This window comes from Peromyscus leucopus, chromosome 11, assembly GCF_004664715.2.
Source record: "Peromyscus leucopus breed LL Stock chromosome 11, UCI_PerLeu_2.1, whole genome shotgun sequence".
Classification (NCBI taxonomy): domain Eukaryota; kingdom Metazoa; phylum Chordata; class Mammalia; order Rodentia; family Cricetidae; genus Peromyscus; species Peromyscus leucopus.
The window spans coordinates 12931836-12952615 of NC_051072.1; the positions used below are offsets into that span (position 1 = coordinate 12931836).

A 20780-nucleotide genomic window follows, 5' to 3' on the forward strand; every position below is an offset into this window, starting at 1 on the left:
GCTAGGCAGGACGTTAGGCAAGAAATCCAAACTGAGAATCCTGGGAAGAGGAAGGGCAGAGCCAAGAGACACCAGCCAGCCATTGAGCAAGCAGGATGTGTAGAAAATGAGGTAACAAGTCATGATCCACGTGGCTAAACATAGACTTAAGAGTCAATTTAAATATAAGAATTAGTTAGTCTGGGTTACCTCACTCAGGATGATTTTTTCTACATCCATCCATTTGCCTGCAAACCTCATGATGTCATTGTTTTTCTCTGCTGAGTAGTATTCCATTGTGTATATGTGCCACAATTTATTTATCCATTCTGGATGGATCTAGAAAAAAATCATCCTGAGCGAGGTAACCCAGACTCAAAAAGACAAATATGGTATGTACTCACTCATAGGAAGATACTAGATGTGGAACAAGGATGACTGGACTGCTACTCACATCACCAGTGAGGCTACCTGGAAAACGGGACCCCAAGAAAGACACGGAGAAAAGGATGAGATCTACATGAACAGCCTGGACATGAGTAGGAGCAATGAAGGGCGAGGGTCGAGGGAAAGAGAGCGGGAGATCCTAGCTGGATCAAGAAAAGAGAGGGAGAACAAGGAATAGGAGACCATGGTAAATGAAGACCATATGAGTAAAGGAAGAAACAAAGAGCTAAAGAGGCCCACAGAAATCCACAAAGATATCCCCACAAAAGACTGCTGGCAATGGCTGAGAGACAGCCGGGACCCTAATAGTTGTGCCATAAACCCCATCCAAGGACTGAGGAATCTAGATGCAGACATCCATGGCTAGGCCCCTGGTGGAGTGCTGGGAGTCTAATTAGTGAGAAAGAGGAGGGTTTATATGAGCGAGAATTGTTGAAACCAAGGTTGGATAAAGCACAGGGACAAATAACCAAATGAATGGAAACACATGAACTATGAACCAAAGGCTGAGGGGCCCCCAACTGGATCAGGCCCTCTGAATAGGTGAGACAGTTGATTGGCTTGATCTGTTTGGGAGGCATCTAGGCAGTGGTACCAGGTCCTGAGCTCATTGCATGAGTTAGCTGTTTGAAACCTGGGACTTATGCAGGGACACTTGGCTCAGTCTGGGAGGAGGGGACTGGACCTGCCTGGACTGAGTCTATCAGGTCGATCTCAGTCCTCGGGGGAGACCTTGATCTGGAGGAGGTGAGAATGGGGGGTGGGCTGGGGGGAAGGGGAGGGGGGCAGGAAGGGAGAAAAAATATTAATATAAAATTAAAAAAAAAGAATTAGTAACAAGCCTGAGCTAATGGCCAAATATTTATAAATAATATTAGTCTCTGTGTGGTTATTTGGAAGCAGCTGTGGGATGGGGAGGGACAGAGAAATTCTAGATTTACAATGCACAAAGAAGAAGGTGAAGAGGACAGGTGGTGTTTGAGGAAAGAAGTGTAAGTTTAAATGGCATGTTAGAGGGAAAGAATTAAAGAGTCTTTTCGAAAAATGAAAATGCATGTAGGATATCATGAAATAAAGTTTCATACTATATTTAATACAAAATATTTCTATTTTGTAATATATGATATTGAGAAGACACCAGGGATATTTCTCATGAAAGAATTTGTTAGCCATGTATTAAAATGTAAACTTTCAGCATGCATGGTGTGAATTTATGTCAGCACCACTATATCTATGTTCTTTTTTTTCCCCTGAGACAGGATTTCTCTGTGTAGTTTTGGTGCCTGTCCTGGATCTCACTCTGTAGACCAGGATGGCCTTGAACTCACAGAGATCCTCCTGTCTCTGCCTCCTGAGTGCTTGGATTAAAGGTGTGTGCCACCACCTCCCAGCTATATGCATGTTCTTATGAATGTTCTCTTTGCACACCGTATATGGAGATTTGGCTTCTTTGGGTACAAAACTCTGCAGTTTCTATAGCTTCTTAATTTCGAAAACAGCCACAACAAACTGAAAAAGAAATAATCAAATGAGTAATAGCCTTATAAACCAGAAGAAACTTTAATATTCTGCATGAAGAAATTACAGATAAAAAAATATTATAAAAAACATTGCATTTTCTTTAGTAGTTTATCATCTATTTCCTCATGTTAGCATAAAAACAAATGCATGCATATTGTTTGAGTGTGGCTGGATAAAGAGGAATAGTTATGTTATCAAGGAGATGAGATGGCTCCTGATTCTTCTGTGTCTTTATTATCCCTCTGGGATTGGAATGGTTTTTTCTTGGTATTATATTGTTTCTGCCAAGCCAGAGTTGAGAGTATTTTGCTTCAGTACCAGCGCCTCCATTAACACATCATTAACCCGTTTTTTTCTTTGCCCTAATTTTCTCCCACAGTGTCATTTAGGATTTCTATTGCTGCAATAGAACACTATAACCAAAAGTAAGTTGGGGAGGAAAGGGTTTAGTCATCCTATACTTTCATATTATGATCTATCATTGAAAAAACCCAGGGCAGGGACTCAAACAAGGCTGGAATCTAGAGACAGGAGCTGACTCAGATGGCATGGAGGGGTCCTGGTTACTGTCTTACTCAGCATGCTTATATAACACAGGACCACTAGTCCAGGGATGGCACTGCCCACAATGGTCTAGACCCTACTCCATTGATCACTAATTAGGAAAATACAACCAGATCTTATGAAGGCATTTTCTCAATTGAGGCTCCTTCTTCTCTGATGACCCTAGTATGTGTTTTTCAGCTGACATAGAACTAGCCAGTATACTCCCTTATACAAAATCAACTGTGAATCTGGACAAACCTTCCGAAATTTGTCCTTACTGATATTCCTATTATTGCTGATCTGTGTGACTATTGAAAGGAAAACTCAAATCTGGAGGCCAGAAATGAACTTTCATTACATGGAAATTATTGTGCTGTGGATCACATTTTACTTGGAAAACTGAATCAGAGGCTATGGTGGTTTGAATGACAATGGCCTTGTTGAAGGTACATCACTGGAGGAAAGTCTTGAAGTTTCAAAGCCCCAAGCCAGTCCCTGCTCTCTTGACATGTCTTTTTCTGCCTTTGGATTTTGGATCAGATGTGAGCTCTCAGGTCCTACTCCAGCAGTACGCATGCCTGCCTGCCTGCCTCTGTGACGTACCCCACCATGATGGTCACGGACTCTAGCTCTCTGAAACTGTGTGCCCTGATTTAAACGTTTTCTTTTAAAAGTTGCCTTGATCATATCTCAGCAATATGACAAATATCAACTAACTATAACATTACCTATAGTTGCAATTTCCTTTGTTGTGGGAGACCCACCCCACCTTGTAGTGGGTAGCCATTCCAGCTTGGATCTGGAAGTTCCAACCCCCATTGAGACTCTGGCAACTGTCACGCCTACGAGGTGGGGCGAGGGGAGGTGCCTGGGAACCCAAGAGCTGGATGGGCGAGCGCTCTCTCTGTGCTCGGTGCCGGGATGCTGAAAGGTGAAGGTGGACTGTGCAGAGCTCCGGAGAACACCGCTGGATTGCGTTACACCTTCCCAAGACCCTGCAACCTACCCATTACTTAATTTGTGAGTTACGCCATTAAATAAATATCCTTTTAACTACGTGGAGTGGCCAAAATAATTTCTCCAATACCACCTTTTCTCCCAGGGTACTCTTGAAGAGTGAGGGATAAGAGATTTAGATAGAAATATAGAGGGGATAGAGAGACAAATAGAAACACATGATAGCCTCAGGAAGGCCTGGATCCTAATCCACTGGTTCTTTCTGTCTCTTTTAAAGGAATGCCAAGGGGTGGAACAAAAGACCTCCCCTTAGCACAGCCAAGTGCAGACTCTTCCAAACACCTGGTAACCAGGCATGTGGTCAATCCATCCCAGTATGCAGGCCTTCTGTGTAAAGAAAGTTCAGATCTCACTAGGAAATTTCTGTGGGCTCCCCACTTTCTCCCTAGAAAGAGTGGGTGAGCTACTATTCAACATCACCAGTGCATGGGTAACAGATACATGGTATGACCTTCCTTTATTAGAAAGATATAATGCCATTTGAAAAAGTGAGTTAGAAATAGATACCTAACCTAAAAAAGAGAATATAACGTGGCACAGAGAAGCTTGAAAACAACTTCTTTATAACCTCTGATTCATTTATGTAAAGGGGATATTTTGATTTAAATATACATTCTACTTTGATACACAAATAAATTCAATAATAAAATTCTGTGTTTGGCAAATTATCCAAAGAAATAGTAAACAACCTGTTTGATCTCATATGAAACCGGTACCATACTATTGTAGAATGTTCTGAAAAATGAAGGTAAGCAAGTAACTAATAAAGTTACTAATAAGGTAATCAATAAGGCTACCCCACCTCAAAAAAGTATAACTGACTAAAAAGCCAACAAGCATTGGAAAACTAGACTAATTCAGAATAACTACCCATATTAGTTTCCTTAAATTATTATTTGAACTTGTTAGCTTGAGTACAGCTATAATTTAATATAATATAAGGTTTAATGATTAAAATTTATTATAATAAAAACTTCTGTCCAGATACAGTTTTGGCTTTTTCCATAATTACATGTATAGTGCTTAAAACAGAATTTGGTGTTTGTTAAACCACGAATAACACTTTGCTAAAAGAAGGACTAGAGGCAAAAATATAATCACAAGCCCTCAAATTTAATATACAATCACTAGTGTTACATAATAAAAATCAAATTAAACGCATAATACTTGTTCAAACTATTGTCATTTACCAGATAAATACATTTGTACTGCTCAAATATGTCATAATTACATGTTTGATATTTTAAGTACATAAACTATGCTGTTAAAGAATTGAAAAAAATACACCACCCTTTTCAGTAAATACCTGGATAAATAGTCTTTACTATTTTATTAGAAATGGGTTTTCCTTTTAGTTGGGGTACACTAGACTACATGACAAAACAAGATAATCTCTTAGATGCATGCTGAAACTACATGTTGGTATAATCATAGAAGTATCACGGTAGGTATAAACTCAATATTATTATTCCTTATATGTAGAAGTTAAGCAGACTGATTAGGGGTGTTTGAGTGGTACTATAAGAAACAAACCTTTTGGTTGTGCTTTGTCAAAATAATCAAGCTGGGAGCATGTTGTACAGGTGTTTTTCTTTGCTTTTGCAAATTAATGCTTATGAGAAGTGGCCACAGTGAGGGCCTATGTGTGTGTGTTTTGTTTTGTGTGTGTGTGTGTGTGTGTGTGTGTGTGTGTGTGTGTGTGTGTGTGTGTTTGTGTGTTGTGCATGTGTGTTTTTATCCAGAAGTGAAGGAGCATCAATTCTTTTCACAGATCATTGCCAAGTGGTGTTTGATGGACGATAACAGAAGTGGAGAGACAGACACAGTTCATCGTTATATTGCATGTGTACTGTCTGTTCCACTTTATGTTCTTATGACAGATATACACCTAGACAGAGACTGCTGCTCAGTAGAGGAATGGCTTCTTGTAAAATTCAGTATGAGCAGCTGTTCATGCTCCTACACACTACTATACATGCTTGGATTCCTAGAAAGCCTTGTCATCTTTGTTCCTTGTCACTAGACCTTGAGACAGCAAATAAAGTAGCTACTTCTTTTCACTCTTCCTTCTTCAACTTCTACCTTCTCATTTGCCAAGCTCCACCTCACAGCTTGCCTCCTTTGTGTATATCATTCTAAAATTAAATCCTTGTACTCATAGAATTTAAGTGAACTCTCATTCTATGATTGAAGCTTCATTAACGTGGTGATTCACTGCTTAATTAATAATGAAACAGTAATAGCAACATGTCTTGACAAAGCCATGAAGATAGCATTTACATAAATGCAATACATTAACCTTTCAACCTATAGTTTACATTTTTAAAGCTATAAAATTATTTTAAATGAATGGCTTTTGATATTTGTGCATGTGTGTCTGCGGTGGGGTTATCCAAGTATATACAGACATGTGTGCATGTCTGTGTAAAAAACGAGAAAACATTTGTCATTGCATTTCAAGAGGCAGTCACCTTCTTGTTGTTTGTTGGGTTTTGTTGTTTTTTTAAAGTCTTAATTATTCTGTTTAGTTTCCAGTATGACTGGGCAAATAAATGCAGAAATAAGTTAAAATTCAGATTGTAATTCTTAGCTACAACTGAAGTCACAGCATACTGTTAAAAGAACTCACTATGTGTAGATACTTAGTGCTGCCATCATTTTATTTCTAAGTTCTAAAATTCTTAAGCTTTCTAAGCAAGTATTTTATTATTTGTGTACGTATATGTGGGTGGATTCTCTCTCTCTCTCTCTCTCTCTCTCTCTCTCTCTCTCTCTCTCTCTCTCTCTGTGTGTGTGTGTGTGTGTGTGTGTGTGTGTGTGTGTGTGTGTGTGTGTGTGTGTGTACATATGCACACAGGTGCCCAAGAAGCAGGCTTAGATCTCCTGGAGCAGGAATTATACTCAGACAGAAGCTACCTGAGATAGATGCCAGAACTGATCTACAGTGTTCTGAAAGAGCAGCAAGCACTCTAAAAATTGGTTAAGTAACCACTAATGAAAGTATCTTGGCTCTTGGCTATAGGTATTAATCATCGCTCTGTGACTAGAAAGCAAAATGCAATAATTTTTCATTGTAATTTTCTGTGAATCCAAAATTCTGGATTTAAGCAAGACTATGATTTTCCAGCCCCATTTTATTAATATGAATAAGTAAATATAAGGTGTATGCTTTTTAAATAAATATAAAATGACCCCATCAAGGAAGCTATACCCATGAAGTCTTAACAATATGAGTGCCAAAAAAAGCCCTGAAATGTGATGCCACCAATTAATGTGGTAATAGATGAGAGAAAATCTCACAGGGACACAACATAAGATCAAGAACTACAGTCAACTCTGGAATGAAGAGAGTGAGAAAAATAGGCTTCCCCAGCGTAAAGACCCCAAACTGTTCCATAGTACCATGTGTCTGGTCCTGAAATCAAATACAAACAAGTATATGGTGTGAAGTGTTGTATTTGTATATAGTTAGGAATACATACATACATATGTATATATACATATACATAACTTGAACAATTAAATAAATAGAAGACTTGAATTTAAGAAAGCATGGGGTGCATGGGAATGTTTGGAAAGATGAAAGGAAGAAAGTGAAGATATTAATTTCAAAATATAAAAAAAAAGAAATAAAATGAAGAAGTATATATCATTGAGACTCTTGACATAACTGCCGAGACAAATGGAGTTTCTTCATTTGCCTCAAACAACAACAAAAATGACTGAAAGAAATGTAATTTTTTAACAGTACCAGATGTTGACCCTACAACTTTGAGTATGCTAGGCAGATACGCTACCACTGACGTGTAACTCGGTCCCTTATTGAGGAATATTTTAAGTGGCTAAAGCTGCTCTTGAAGTTGATCATTAAGGGACAGAAGTTATAACCTAGGTCATTGCTAATTCTCCCTAAGTCATAGAGACAAGATTTGAACTACTGAGAATTGGTGGGAATCTCCACATACTTTGGATATATAGCTAAGAGGATTTCTGGGTAAATTGGTATACAATGTCAAAGGAGAGGAGGGTATAAGAGAATTTTATTGAGACATTTGAGCTGAGTTAACTGGATGGCAGGATGGACCTTTTAAATAGTGGAATCTGAGCATAGCCAATGTTTGTGAGTAAAGTCCAAGAATTCATTTTGGACAAGTGGATTTGAGATGTCTATCAGAAATCTGATTTATATGCCAAGAAAAGCACATGGGTACAGATTAATTTTGGATAAATCTGAGCTTGGGTATATATATATTTCTAAGTTTTTGGCATATGGCATCTAAAATTATGAACTTGGGTGAGATCACTATGGGCGTGGGTGTAGACAGAGAAAAACAGGATCTGCTCCAATAATATGAGAAGAATATAGAAAAGACTATATGGTGATTCAGTTATGAGGTGTTAGAGTGAACAGTTGTCCCTGGGAGTGAGGGGGCAGGTGAATATGAACAGAGAGGAACATTTTGAAACATCCACCTGTAATTAACTTGATTTTTTTTGTTATGAAGTTGCATTAAATATATAATTAAATCTGAAAGTTCACTTAAAAAATTATTATTATATCTCCAACAAAAATACATCAGATGAAAACAGCTGAAAAGCCTGAACAGGTTATATTTGGGCAAAAAATCCTAAAAATATCATCTAAGGAACTGGAACTGTATGGAAACCTAAATCAAGCTCTTATTAGTCATTTCTTGGATTAAACTTCACCTCCAGATGGCTTCTCCTAAACTGTAAACATGTGACTTGAAATGGATAATGTTAAATAAGTAAATCTCAAAAGTATTTTAAGATGCAGATGACTAAAATTATCACAGATGCTCCTGTATTTTCTAAGGGATTCACTCTGGAAAAAAAAAAAAAAACATTCATAGCTGCTAATACTATAAGTCAAAGTGGATTTAATACACATAATGCACTGAATATAGCGCATGACACTGTAGATTACAGTTGTATGAACACTCCAGAGTCCCTGCCTGTAATCTATGATTTGTGATTGAGAAGGCAGCATTACTAGAATACATGCAGCCTAACCCTGCTAAAGAAAAGGTTGACATAAGAAGAATTGAATGTATATAGCTTCATATCATCCTAAAGTAGAGAAATTATAAATCATGCCATTTTAAGTCAGGAATAATCAATACCTACATATATACAACTAAAAAACAATAACAACAACAACAAAAACCCTACACAACATAAGGGAAATAAAAGTTACCTGATTCTGACCATGGATATAGAATTGACTATAGAGCCAATGAAGGGGGCTCCATGTTCCTCTGAAAGTTTTTTCCTGAAAGACATGGCACATGAGAGCAGCTTGCAATACCACTCACCATACAGTTAGAATAATCAAGACCCCAAGTCCAGATGGTGTTATGAGTGACAGTTTGGAGCATGTGAGATAAACAGACATGACTCCTTGTAAGTCAAGAGTAAAGCAAGGTAACTCTAAAGTAGTATGTGGCAAGTTGTACAATAACCCCAAACTATTTAGGACATTATTTAATAACATAAAATGTTATTTATTTTTAAATGCAAATGTTGTAATATGAGATCAGAGATAAAATTCAAAACCATCACAGAAATAAAGGTTGAGTTAAAGAGACTTTGAAAGAGTTGGGCATTTTTGTATAGTCACCAAAACCAACTGCTTTCTCATATGCTAAACTCACACAGCACAATTTTCTAAGTATATTTTAAATAGTGAATACAAATACATTGGTAAAGCCATCATTCAGTTTTGAATGCTGCTACCTAATTCTTTGCAGGTAAAAGTAGGTGCAATTTTTGAGGAAGGTAATATTTTTTAAAGGCAATTTTAGATCTACCACTTTACCCTAAAATTATCTTCCTGTGTTTACAAAGTTTGAGAGGTTTTTTTTTTTTTTTTTTTTTTTTTTGGCAGGAAAGAATGGAAGAGCATATCCATTACAAAAATTGGTTAAGTAACCACTAATGAAAATATCTTGGCTCTTGGCTATAGGTATTAATCATTGCTCTGTGACTAGAAAGCAAAATGCAATAATTTTTCATTGTAATTTTCTGTGAATCCAAAATATTGGGATATTTTCCTCCAATTCAAATTTGTAAAAATACTCATAACTTACCAGTTTTCTGTGGTGACATGAACTAATGGACCATCTTTCAATTAATTCACTAACAGAACCAGAATACAGCACCACAATCTCTTCCTTTCTACAACTCGGAAGCCAGCATCAAGCACACGTGAACTCCCTATTCGTCACCTCCCCCAATGGCTGCCATCTCTACTGTAAATCACAGAGGAAGAATAAATGCAGCTGTTTTCCCACTGTCATTCATATTTCATAGCTTCCACTGTAGTGTGAAAGTATTTCATTTTTAGGAAGGATTAATGCCCAAACCATTTATTTCCTTCTATGAGAAACACTTAGCCAGCTTTAGAGATTCCAGTGAAGAAGATTCTCTTCTTTCGTGTGTATGTGTGCCGCTATTTGTGTGCATGGGCATGGACACAGTGGTGACAATGTGGAAAAGTGAGGACATTAAAAATGCTTGGGAAATCGTGGTAAATGTGTTTTCCAGTGTATTCCCCTCAATTTTCAAGACTTCTTAATCATGATGTGTGCCTCTGGAGAGATGGTACAGAATTAAAGAGAAGTTAGAGACATAAAATAAATAATGGTCATGTTGGCAATAGAGACAATTTGACTGCTTACTGACTTATTTCTGAGTAATATAACATTGTAATACATTGTGGATAGACTTCCTTTATGAAACCAAGCTTGTATGGAAGTCTATGTATATTTGTGTTTGAGCATACATGCATAAGGAAACAAGAGTGAAAATTTTGTTAAGTGTTGTTTCTTTCAGGATTTTTAATAGTGAAGAAACTAGTCATGGATTTCCTATCCTTTACCAATAAAAAGAAGGCAAACCAATAATAATTTAAAAGGAAAAAAAAAAAAGAACAGGCATGGATGACAAGAGAAAATGTCTTTATTTCTGATAAAAATAAAGCCAAAGTGAAGTCTGAATATTCAGTTGCTGTTCTCACAAGAAAATAGACTTAGCTGAGTTCCCTAATTTGGGCAAATTTAGTCATGCATCTGCAATGATTGTGCATAAAGCCTAAAGAACTTCCACAGTAAGGTTCCCTATAGTAACTTGAGAGTCTAAAGAACAAGGAAGGAAGCTCAAATTATTTGGATGTGGCGACATGACCCACATGAACGTTAGGGATAATGGGCAACTTAGCTCACTGCAAATCAAACAGCTCCATGATCCGTCATTAACCTAAGTGAGCTCCTGCTTCACTGAAGCGGCCCTCTAAATGAATAGGTCACCGCTTGTTTAAAAGCTTGGAGATTTGCTAATGTTCCAAGGACTTAAGAGTCTATTAGAACAGACTGCCTGAGCATGTACAAAATTAAAGGCAGCTTTAGATAGCTAACATGCTTTGATTTGTTGAATAATGTTCCTTGGAAACTGTTGTAAACCAGGAAGACTAGTTGCTACATTATCCTACATAAATGGGTAGAAATGTCACATTGAAAAGAAGAGAGAGGACTGTGTCAAGAGATACTCTACAAGAGGAATTAAGTTTCCACTCACAGCTGACTTTCATAATGCAATTAACTCCATTAGAGAGAATGGAGTTCTGAATACCACTCAAATTAAGGCAGTGCAGTTTGAAGCAGTAGTAATTCAGAAAGAATTAGCAATGCCCTCTGAAGAGAGTTACAGAATTAAACTCTGGAAGACTTTAAGATTAAACCATTTAATTGCTTCTTTAGGTGTTCTGAACTGTACACAGACTCAAGTCCAGGTGTTAACGCAGATTCTCCTCTGTGCTCTTCAGATAACAAAACTGAATCTTGCAGCCAATTAGGCTGAACCTTTTTCAGCCTCCATATACCACTTTAGCATTTCCAGGTTGTTTTCTTTTAATTGTAGACAACATGAGAAATTGGGGCATTTTACAGTAAAATAGTATCAGATTTTGAGTTGAAATGATGACCAGTACTTTTTTCACATTATTGTGCCCTGAATTTTCAAATGCTTTTATATCTAGCACTCAAATAGTGTTAATTCAAATAATTAAGAGGAGGATATAGCTTCTGTAAAAAATACAAATATACGCATATAGTAAATTATAAATGTATTTGTAGGCCACATTATATTCACTCAAGCATCTTAATTAAACATTGCATACCTCCCTCTTCTCCTTAAATTGTTCAAACAAGTTTATATGTATGTACATGTTTAGGCAAATTCATGTGCTCATATTATTTCTTCAATATTCATTCACCAAACTTATAGAGGGCCTTTGATCCCAGACACTTTTATGGTAAAATTCTCTCACAGAACTTCCTTTTTATTTCATAACGAACTAGAGATGTTTTCTAGCCTACAGTGGCATTGCATCTCAATAAACCTATTGTACATTGAAATTATTTTCAATTTCTCTATAAAACATCTAACTTAACTACCCATCATACCCCAGCCACACAGTACACTGTAGAGTACTAATCATCTACCTTTGTGATGGCATGGAGAAATGGAAGTTGTAATTTCCTGTTCATGTCTAGAATTATAAGAATGTAACACTGCACATGGTTAGCACTGGAAAACACCAAAATTTATTAAAAAAAATTAATTCAATACATTTTAAATTAGGGATCATCTATAATCCAATGACATAATCCATTGAAATAATTAATATTATGTCCCAATTAAAAGAATTCACAGATGTATAAAGGTCATGATTCTCCTTGGAAGTCAAACACAATTTACAGGCAATGCCTAAAGATATCACTCAGAAATTACGACAAGCCAGTTTTACTTAAAATTAAGTGTGTGGCTCAATGAGAATGAGAGTTTCTTATAAGGAAAAATTTGACTAATGCAAAAAAAAGAAAAGTTTTGGCCAGTCACTGATTCTCAGCCACGAGTAGTTCTTTCATGGTAATATAGATGGTTTCATACCCGGACACTATGCTACAAGTTACACTGAAGGGAGAAGAAATTGCCAAAGTATTTTCTGAAAGAACTATTTGGTTGCAATTGTACAATCTCAATCTGAAATGAGAGTGACTAAGTTAAAGGTGACTGTTGATGTGAGACATGAGAAGTAATTGGCTTGAAGGTAAATCTATTCCAAACATGGATGCTATGAAGCCATCAAAATTGATATATAGTTGAACAAATGGGGACCAGGAAAGTCTCAGAAATGATCATAAAGTCCCAAGCTATTGGGACTCACTCTAGCTCTGTTTATGTTTGAGTAATAGATGTTTTTCAAAAGCAATATATCAAAGGCTTGGATTCCATACTGTAACACCATTGGGAGGGGGTAAAGTCTTAGTCTTTATGGCCATTAGAGGGGAGTAAAGTTGCTGGAACATGTACTTGAAGGCAATACTGTCAGAGCCTGCTCTTCTTCTCTACTTCCTGGGCATCACAAAGTGACATGTTTGCCTTGCCATTTACTGCATGTCCCGATGTATCACCTGACTAGGAAAACCAGAGTCAAGTGACCGCAGACTGCAATCTGAAAACTATGAGGAAAAATAGCCTCACCTCCCCAAGTTGTTCGCTTCAAGTATTGGGTCAGAGCTATGGAAAACTGATAAATACAGTGTGTAATTCACCAAGATGAACAGGATTTTTAAAAAAGTAGTCAAATTATGCCATGGCAAGGACAAAATATAAATCAGGAATTTGGTTATGAACAACTTATGCTTGAAATGACTATTAAAGATTCAAGTGGAACTATGAATTACACATTATAAGATGGCAGTCTGATATGCAATAAGAGAATTGGAAATCAAGACAGTTTTGAAAACAAACACAGAGATAGGATTTAAACCAATGTTACTGAGAGGCTTATGTCTCTATTGAGTCTTTATGTGGATGGTCTATGACATCCTCTGAGTTCAAGGAAATATTAACTAGAAGTCTCAAGAAAAAAAGAACCTTGCAAAGAGAATGAAGACTAGGAAGAAAATAAAATGTTAACAAAATAAAAAGCATATGGAAGGGTTTTTGTTTAAAAATTGTTCAAGCATCAGAATTGGGTGGTATTTTTTATTCTGATGCTTCCAAAATTTTATTCCCAATGATTTAGCACTTATATTTCTTCAACAGGCCAGTGTCTCTGAGATTCCATCATGTGTTTTGAGGTATCAGGTCTTAATATTTGCTTTCCTAAAGTTACACCTGCCTGCTCAGCAATGTTCCTGCTTGGACATGTATAACCTGTAGGCTGAAGCAGGCCACATACTATAGGTGATCCTTATTCTTATTTTACTCCTTGTTCATATTGCACAAAGTAGGAATGCAAAGTGCGTGTTAAATGACAGTGGAGAATACTGAATGAACTAGAGGACAAATATCCTATCAATGCCCTGTTGACATTTCACACTATCAGTTTCAGTATATCTAATGTGCACACTAGAACACAGGACAGCTACAATATGGGGACTCATTCTATTAGGATCTACCTGATACTGAATGTCTTCTTCTCATAGACAGCTTAGCACATATGCTGGCATCTGATTCTGAAAACTGAAATTTCTCCCTGTGATGCTATTGCTGATTTCAAAAATTGATCCCAGCTTTCCCTTCTTGCTTAACTATCATATAACTTAAAGCCTTGCCAAAAGCTTATGCTCCTTCTCTCTACTTCGGATCCTACTGCCAGTAATTAAGAAAGAGAGAAATCCCAGTTAAATCTTACTTTAAAATCTGCCAGCAATCACATCCCTTGCAGGAATGGCAACCCTTCATGGAAATATTGATTCACAAAGTCCCAGAAGAATGTTTCATTGTAGAAATATAGACATGCTTAAGGACAGAGATGCATTCTGAGAAATGAACCTTTAGAGAATGCCACCATTATACAAACACTGTTAAGTATACTTACAGAAAATAGACATTGTATGTCAAGTAAATACTGGGCTGATCCTTTTGATGAATCATGACATGCAGTGAACATAAATTACAAGGAATTGCTGCCAGGATACCACAACACAGCCTTTAAACACTTTTAAAGTAAAATAACTACGCAATAAAATATTAATTAAAATTAAAATCTGGTAACAAATATCTATCAGTATCAAATATTATTTACAAAATAATTATTTTATACTACTATAAATACATTAGTATTGTTTATATCAGCAATACCACAAACTAGTAATAACCTATAACAGTTACAAACTTATGATAGATATATTTCTAGGCATCAGTAAATTTGGAGCTCTGTTCTAATCTATGGAACCGCCACTGAAGGCAAGATCTCTGATTGAATCTAATGCCATTAGCAGGGCCTGTGACCACATTTTTATTGTTACCTAAGTCACTCCTATACGTCTTCTAATAAATAATTACAACTTATAAACAATTAAGGATTTTTATTTTCATTTAGATATTAATGGCATTTTCCATTTATTTTCAACACTTATTAAGCTTATACGTTTTTAGGACATATGTCTTGTATGGATAACTGAGCTAACCAAATATTTTAGTTATTTCCATCAAGAAAGGATTTATTATTATTATTATTATCATCATCATCATCATTTATTATTATCATTATTATTGTTTTTTTTTTTTTGAGACAAGGTTTCTCTGTGTAGCTTCGGCACCTTTACTAGTACTCACTCTGTAGCCCAGGCTAGCCTCGAACTCACAGAGATTCGCCTGCCTCTGCCTCCTGAGTGCTGATATTAAAGGCATGTGCCACCACTGCCCAGCTCAAAAGGATTTATTATTAAATAAATTCTGTAGTAGCAGATAAAATTCAGTATTTAATTTTTAAACACTACAGTCATGCCTACATTTTATTTGATATCTGTATGCTGTAAGTTTTGATCTTCATTCCCAGATATCTCTTAGATTATATCTCAGCTCTTTACTTGTCCCAGTGTCCATTAAAAGAAATAATATTACAACCATCTTTGAGTCTACATTCACTGACTCTTTTTTAGAATATATTTTATTTTCAATTTTCATTGTGTGTGTGTGTGTGTGTGTGTGTGTGTGTGTGTCCAGGTGAGTTTGTACATGAGTGAAGTGTCTACAAATGCTAGAATTTGGCAGTTGAACTACTGGAGCTGGTGTTGCAGGCAATTGTGAGTTTCCCAGTGTGGATGTGGGGACCTGAGCTTCATCACTCTGCAAGAGAAATAACACTTTTAATTGGTATGAATCTCTGCAGCCCCACTATATATTAGTAGTCTCCCTTTTTTAGACATAAGGCTTCTTTACAATTAGTGATTCTTCCATAATGCAAGTGACTATGACTATTTATTAACTGAGTTTTTGAAAAAAAAACAATTGAATTATTTTGCGTGTGTGTGTGTGTGTGTGTGTGTGTGTGTGTGTGTGTGTGTGTTTGTGTGTATTAACATGGACTTTTTTGGCATCAGAGGACAACTTTCAAAGTTCATTCTCTTCTTCCATGATATGGGCCCTGGGGATTGAATTCAGGACACCAGATTTGATGACAGGTGTCTTTAGGCACGAAGCCATCTCAATGGCCCAGATATATATGTAGCCTAAGGGCAGTTTTATTTCCATTGTGATAATTATGTCCAGTACTTAATAACTCATGACAAACACATTTTATCATTAATGTGGTAGGCCTTATTGTTAGCTGTAACCTAGGCTTCTGCAGTTGAATTTTAATGAAGGACATGTCCATTAATGAGTGTTGCCAATGGAATAATGGTATCCCACAATGACTAGTACAAGAATCCTATAATCAAGAAGTAAAGGGTTTGCTCCCAGATTCCCAAAGATTTATTCTTATGACATTGTTTTAAGCCTTAACACAATCTCCAGGATGTTATCAGGTAGTAAAGGAATCAAGATTTTCATCTTTATACATAGGAGACATTTTATTATATCATAAAACTCAGAGCTATGAAAACCATTAATTACATAATGCACTGAAGGTTTTATCAGGCATATCTAAAACTAGCACCCCACTTTGATAATGAGTCTTATTTCAAAACCTCTCCTCAAACACTGGCTGCTTAAAATTGAAATTAAAAAGCAATCCTGCATCTTTTAGCCATTTCAGTACATCAGTTGGACACTGGTGTGTAAGTCCTCTCTTTTCCTAATGAATATCTGTGCACAGCCTTAAGCCTCACCTCTGACTATGGTTCTAATTCATATATGCATGAAAAGTATATATTTTAAGAATGATTTTGCAGTGTATAGTAATGTGTCCATATATTCAAGGTAACAATAACTTATTTATAAAGTAGTCATACAGATATTTACAGAATAAAGGTTACAATTGGAAGTCAATGGCAAAGAAAATAACTGATGCAAAACAATGATTTAATTTATTCCTCACTATGTAAACACTAATAACTTTATTAGTGATTACACACCTGAATAAAACTAAATGTATAGCATAATGTGCATATACTCTGGTTTTGAAATGTTAAGGTGTAATTATTAAATGTCATGATAAAATAAACGGATAATTGAGTTAGTAGAACATGTTCCAAGGATATGACAAAAGGAGAAGCATTTCATGTACAGCTTATTTTTTACTTAATGTTTCATTGAATAAAACTTTCACTTAGTCTAATATAAAATTTTACTTGTTCCCTATTACTAGTCAAATTATCATGTGGTACTTTAGCTCTGAGGAATCACGGTGATGCTCAACACAACCTGCATTGCACACATTCACACTCATTTCTCCCTAACAGCTTGCTTGTGATATATCAGCTCTTCTGCATAGCAATTTAGGAAAACACATTTGCTTTAAAATCAAAACTTATATGTGCCTTTAACAGTTATCATCCTATAAAAAGCTTGATTATCACTTATCATCAGCAAATAAAGACAAAGTCCCAGGTAAAAATCCATAAAATTTCAACCCTTGCATAATGAAATGATTTATTTTTCAATATTAATTTCATTTATTCATAAAAGTCATTTTATAGCAGGATGGACGAACTATTTCTACTTATGCTTTATTATAAATAGGATTATCATTGGTACTATATTATCAACTAAATGCTGTCTATTGATCTGGTACTGATAATGTGTGATATAATCACATTTTAAAGGCAATGATTTTTTTTTTCAAACATAGACACAATATTGTCTTACCTTACCTGAGAGCTGTGTAGCCACATTTTCCTTTGAAAGTGTAAACATATTTGTAAAAAGATGCGTGGATAGGTCATTTTATTACTCACAGTTTTAGATTCAGCATTTTTTTTTTACAAGAAACCGTGTCCCACTTCTGAAAAGAACTATTGCCCTGCACCTCTCAAACGTTTCCTTAGACTTAATAACATGACATCTAGATGGTATTGTGTAAGAAGTGATACTTCAAATTACACATAAATACAGTGTAAACAGAATATCTACAGGTTTAATTTAATAGCTAATATGATTAGATATTCTTCACGATGCATTTTAAGAGGCAAGAGTGACATATAGTCTAACAGACCTGAATCCATAAGATTGTTTTCAGTCTATATCACATATTGTTCTATGAAATACGACCTGCCACAGTCCCAAGCCTAAAAACCTCAATGTAGGCAGATAAGCATGGTGCCCTAGAATTCCAGAGTAAGTCTGTCAAATCAAGCATTAGTCAGGATTTATTTTTTTCAGTAAGCTAAGGACTATTTTGCTACAACAAGAACTTAACACACAAGGAACAAATGACCATCACCCCTTCTCATTGAGCTCTTTGGTGTTGTGGGTATTATCTGAAATGAGTACATTGCTAAACAGATCAGTCGAAGAAGTGAGGTGCAGTCACAAAATACTTCACTTAAAACTCCCCTGACTGCATGAAAACAGCACACTGCAGTAGACGTTGAGAATATAGCAACTGGAGATTAGGGAAACAGAGCAGAGATAATACCCTCCCCCTTTTCTATGAGTAAGAACTTTAGTTTCAGGTTAATGGTCAAAGTTAGATTTTGAAGGAAGTATTTTTAATGGAAAAAAAAGATATTCTTAAGTGGGACTTCAAGTTAATTATGAATCGGTTTTTAATCCAAGAGTTTCCTTAGCAGGTGGGAGAAAACCCTCTTGTCTTGTTGCTGAGTAAGCAGGCTGTGCCAGTTAGTTAAATGGAAGCTTCCCCCTTTAAGTATGGTTCTGCACTTGAGCACTCCAAAACAATGTGTCAATCAACTGCTTACAGCTAGGAAAGAATACTCAGCTGCCTTTCAGTTCTGAAGACATGTTATGTGAGAATGAAAGAGGATATTTACAGCATAAATCCATCCGTTTCTACAAGCTATACTATCAAAGGGTCAAAATGATATTTTAAATTGCACAGCCTAATGTAGCAATACATTTTGCTATGATCATGATGTTCGGAGGCTCATGACGGCTTGTGTCTAAGTTCTATTTTATAAATTTCCCATCAGATCAACTATGCTCTAAAGATCAAATGAGCACATGCTTCCTTAGATTTTCCACTGTTATGTCATCTCTAGAGTAATTTAAATTGTGCCCATATATTCTGAATATACTTCATGTAAATCCCCCAAAGTAGGTAAAGTGATTTTCTTGCTGAGAAGTGTGTAAATGAGCTTTGAAATATCTGATAAGAAACTGTAAATCATGAAATGGTTACAGAATGGGCTAAAAGTATGTCAGTTGCCTCGCCAGAGAGTACAGAAAAATGTATCTGTAAAAGGCATCTCAGACCCCAAAGTACAGAGGTTCTGAAGCCACCATGATTCCAGTATAAGAAGGAGAAAAGAGCAGATGGTGCTAAAAATAATATTTATAAAAATGCCAATAATCGTGCTAAAAATAATATTTATAAAAATTCCAATAATCGCCTTGAAAGAATCATTAGCTTCTATGCTCTCTATCCCATATAATTTTTGTATCTTTTTACTAAGATCAAATAATACCTATGGAAAAAAATTTTCTACATCACAATATACAACCCTCAGCTGTCGTAGTAGTAATTGTCCCGAGTGAGTTTTGTGGTAGGAAACACAGATGCTTATACACTGAGAGGTCCACTACTGAAATATTTCACTCTTGTAATTTAAGTAGGAATGTTAAAATTTTTTCTCTCAGTGAAGTACTGAAGGGAATTGGCGCTTTGAAACGAAAGCAGTATTTTTGCTTTAAAGCCCCACTGAAAGCATTTTACAAAATAACCAGTTGAACATCCATGGCTTACCCACTTTTCATTTGAAAATTTAGCCCAGCTGAGGAGCAGCGGTGGTGAACGCGTTCCCTCTCCCTCCCGTTAAACGCAGCAGCTTCTCGCTGTGCAGACTACAGACTTGTTTAGAACTTGCAGAAGTTTCCTAAAGCAAAACCACTCTCCAGCTTCCGATTCGGACGTCAGGTAGGCGAATAACATTCTCCAGCTTTGACTAGCCGGGCATCACTTTATTAATCATGCACGCGACTCTGTGTGTGTTCCCTGAAGCGATCACACACGACACGAAATCCAACCTCAGTTAGAGAAGGAGCCTTACCTGATGGCTGAGAGCAGACGCAGCTGCAGGAACAGCCCCGTGAAGAGCAGCCGCGGGATGCAACAACGCAGCCTTGCTCCAAGGTGTGACTTCGCCTCCCTCTCTCTCTCTCTTCCCTCTTCTAAATCACTGTAGCAAACCACGAACGCGCATTTTGTCCCCTTTAATTCACAGAAGGTTCCCAGGCCAGGCAGCCAGCAGACACCACTTTGTTCCTGGAAGAGGCAGCTTCTCTTCTCAGAAACGCTTGGACCCTCTCTGTGGCTCCCTCCACATTTACCCTTCAGATCAATAATGCTCTCCGGGCGGAGGGGGGGTGGTGGTTGTGGTGGAGAGGAGACTCAGCTGCAGTGGCTAGCCGCGAGCCAATGGGGGCTCAGGATTCCTTCCCTGTCATCTCCCCGCCCTCAAAACAAAACCCAGCGTGCCTCTGACACATCTTTGAGTTGTGAAAAGTAATTGAATCCTGTATTTGAAATGCATCTTGTTTCTTCTTTTCCCCACTGGCGTTCACTGTGGAGTGCTTTGAATGAGTGGAAGGACTGAATCCCTCTCCTTAAAGGAGCTGGGCAGAACGGGACCCTTAGGCGAAGACAAAGTGATAGCACCTGGTTTAGCCCTGACACCGAGGTCTGAAAATGTATCACTTGTGTGGCAGATCAGAGACGAAATGTTTATACTCCTGTCCTCACTCTACCAGAGAGTTTGACTTTTTTTTTATTATTATTATTTTGTGAAACAATACAATAAACTCCGTATACCTCAGAGTTGTCTTATTCTTCACAC

At 36.8% G+C, this 20780-nt stretch overlaps 1 protein-coding gene across 2 annotated transcripts in view; it reads right to left on the reverse strand.

The window, feature by feature from the left end:
- Positions 1–20311, reverse strand: part of Cdh12 (cadherin 12) — a 1003328-nt gene extending 983017 nt beyond the window's left edge. For both annotated transcript variants that reach the window (XM_028868191.2, XM_028868192.2), the window contains exon 1: positions 19995–20311. The gene's annotated coding sequence lies outside the window, so the exon portion shown is untranslated. The remainder of the gene's footprint in view (positions 1–19994) is intronic.
- Positions 20312–20780: the final 469 nt, after the last annotated feature.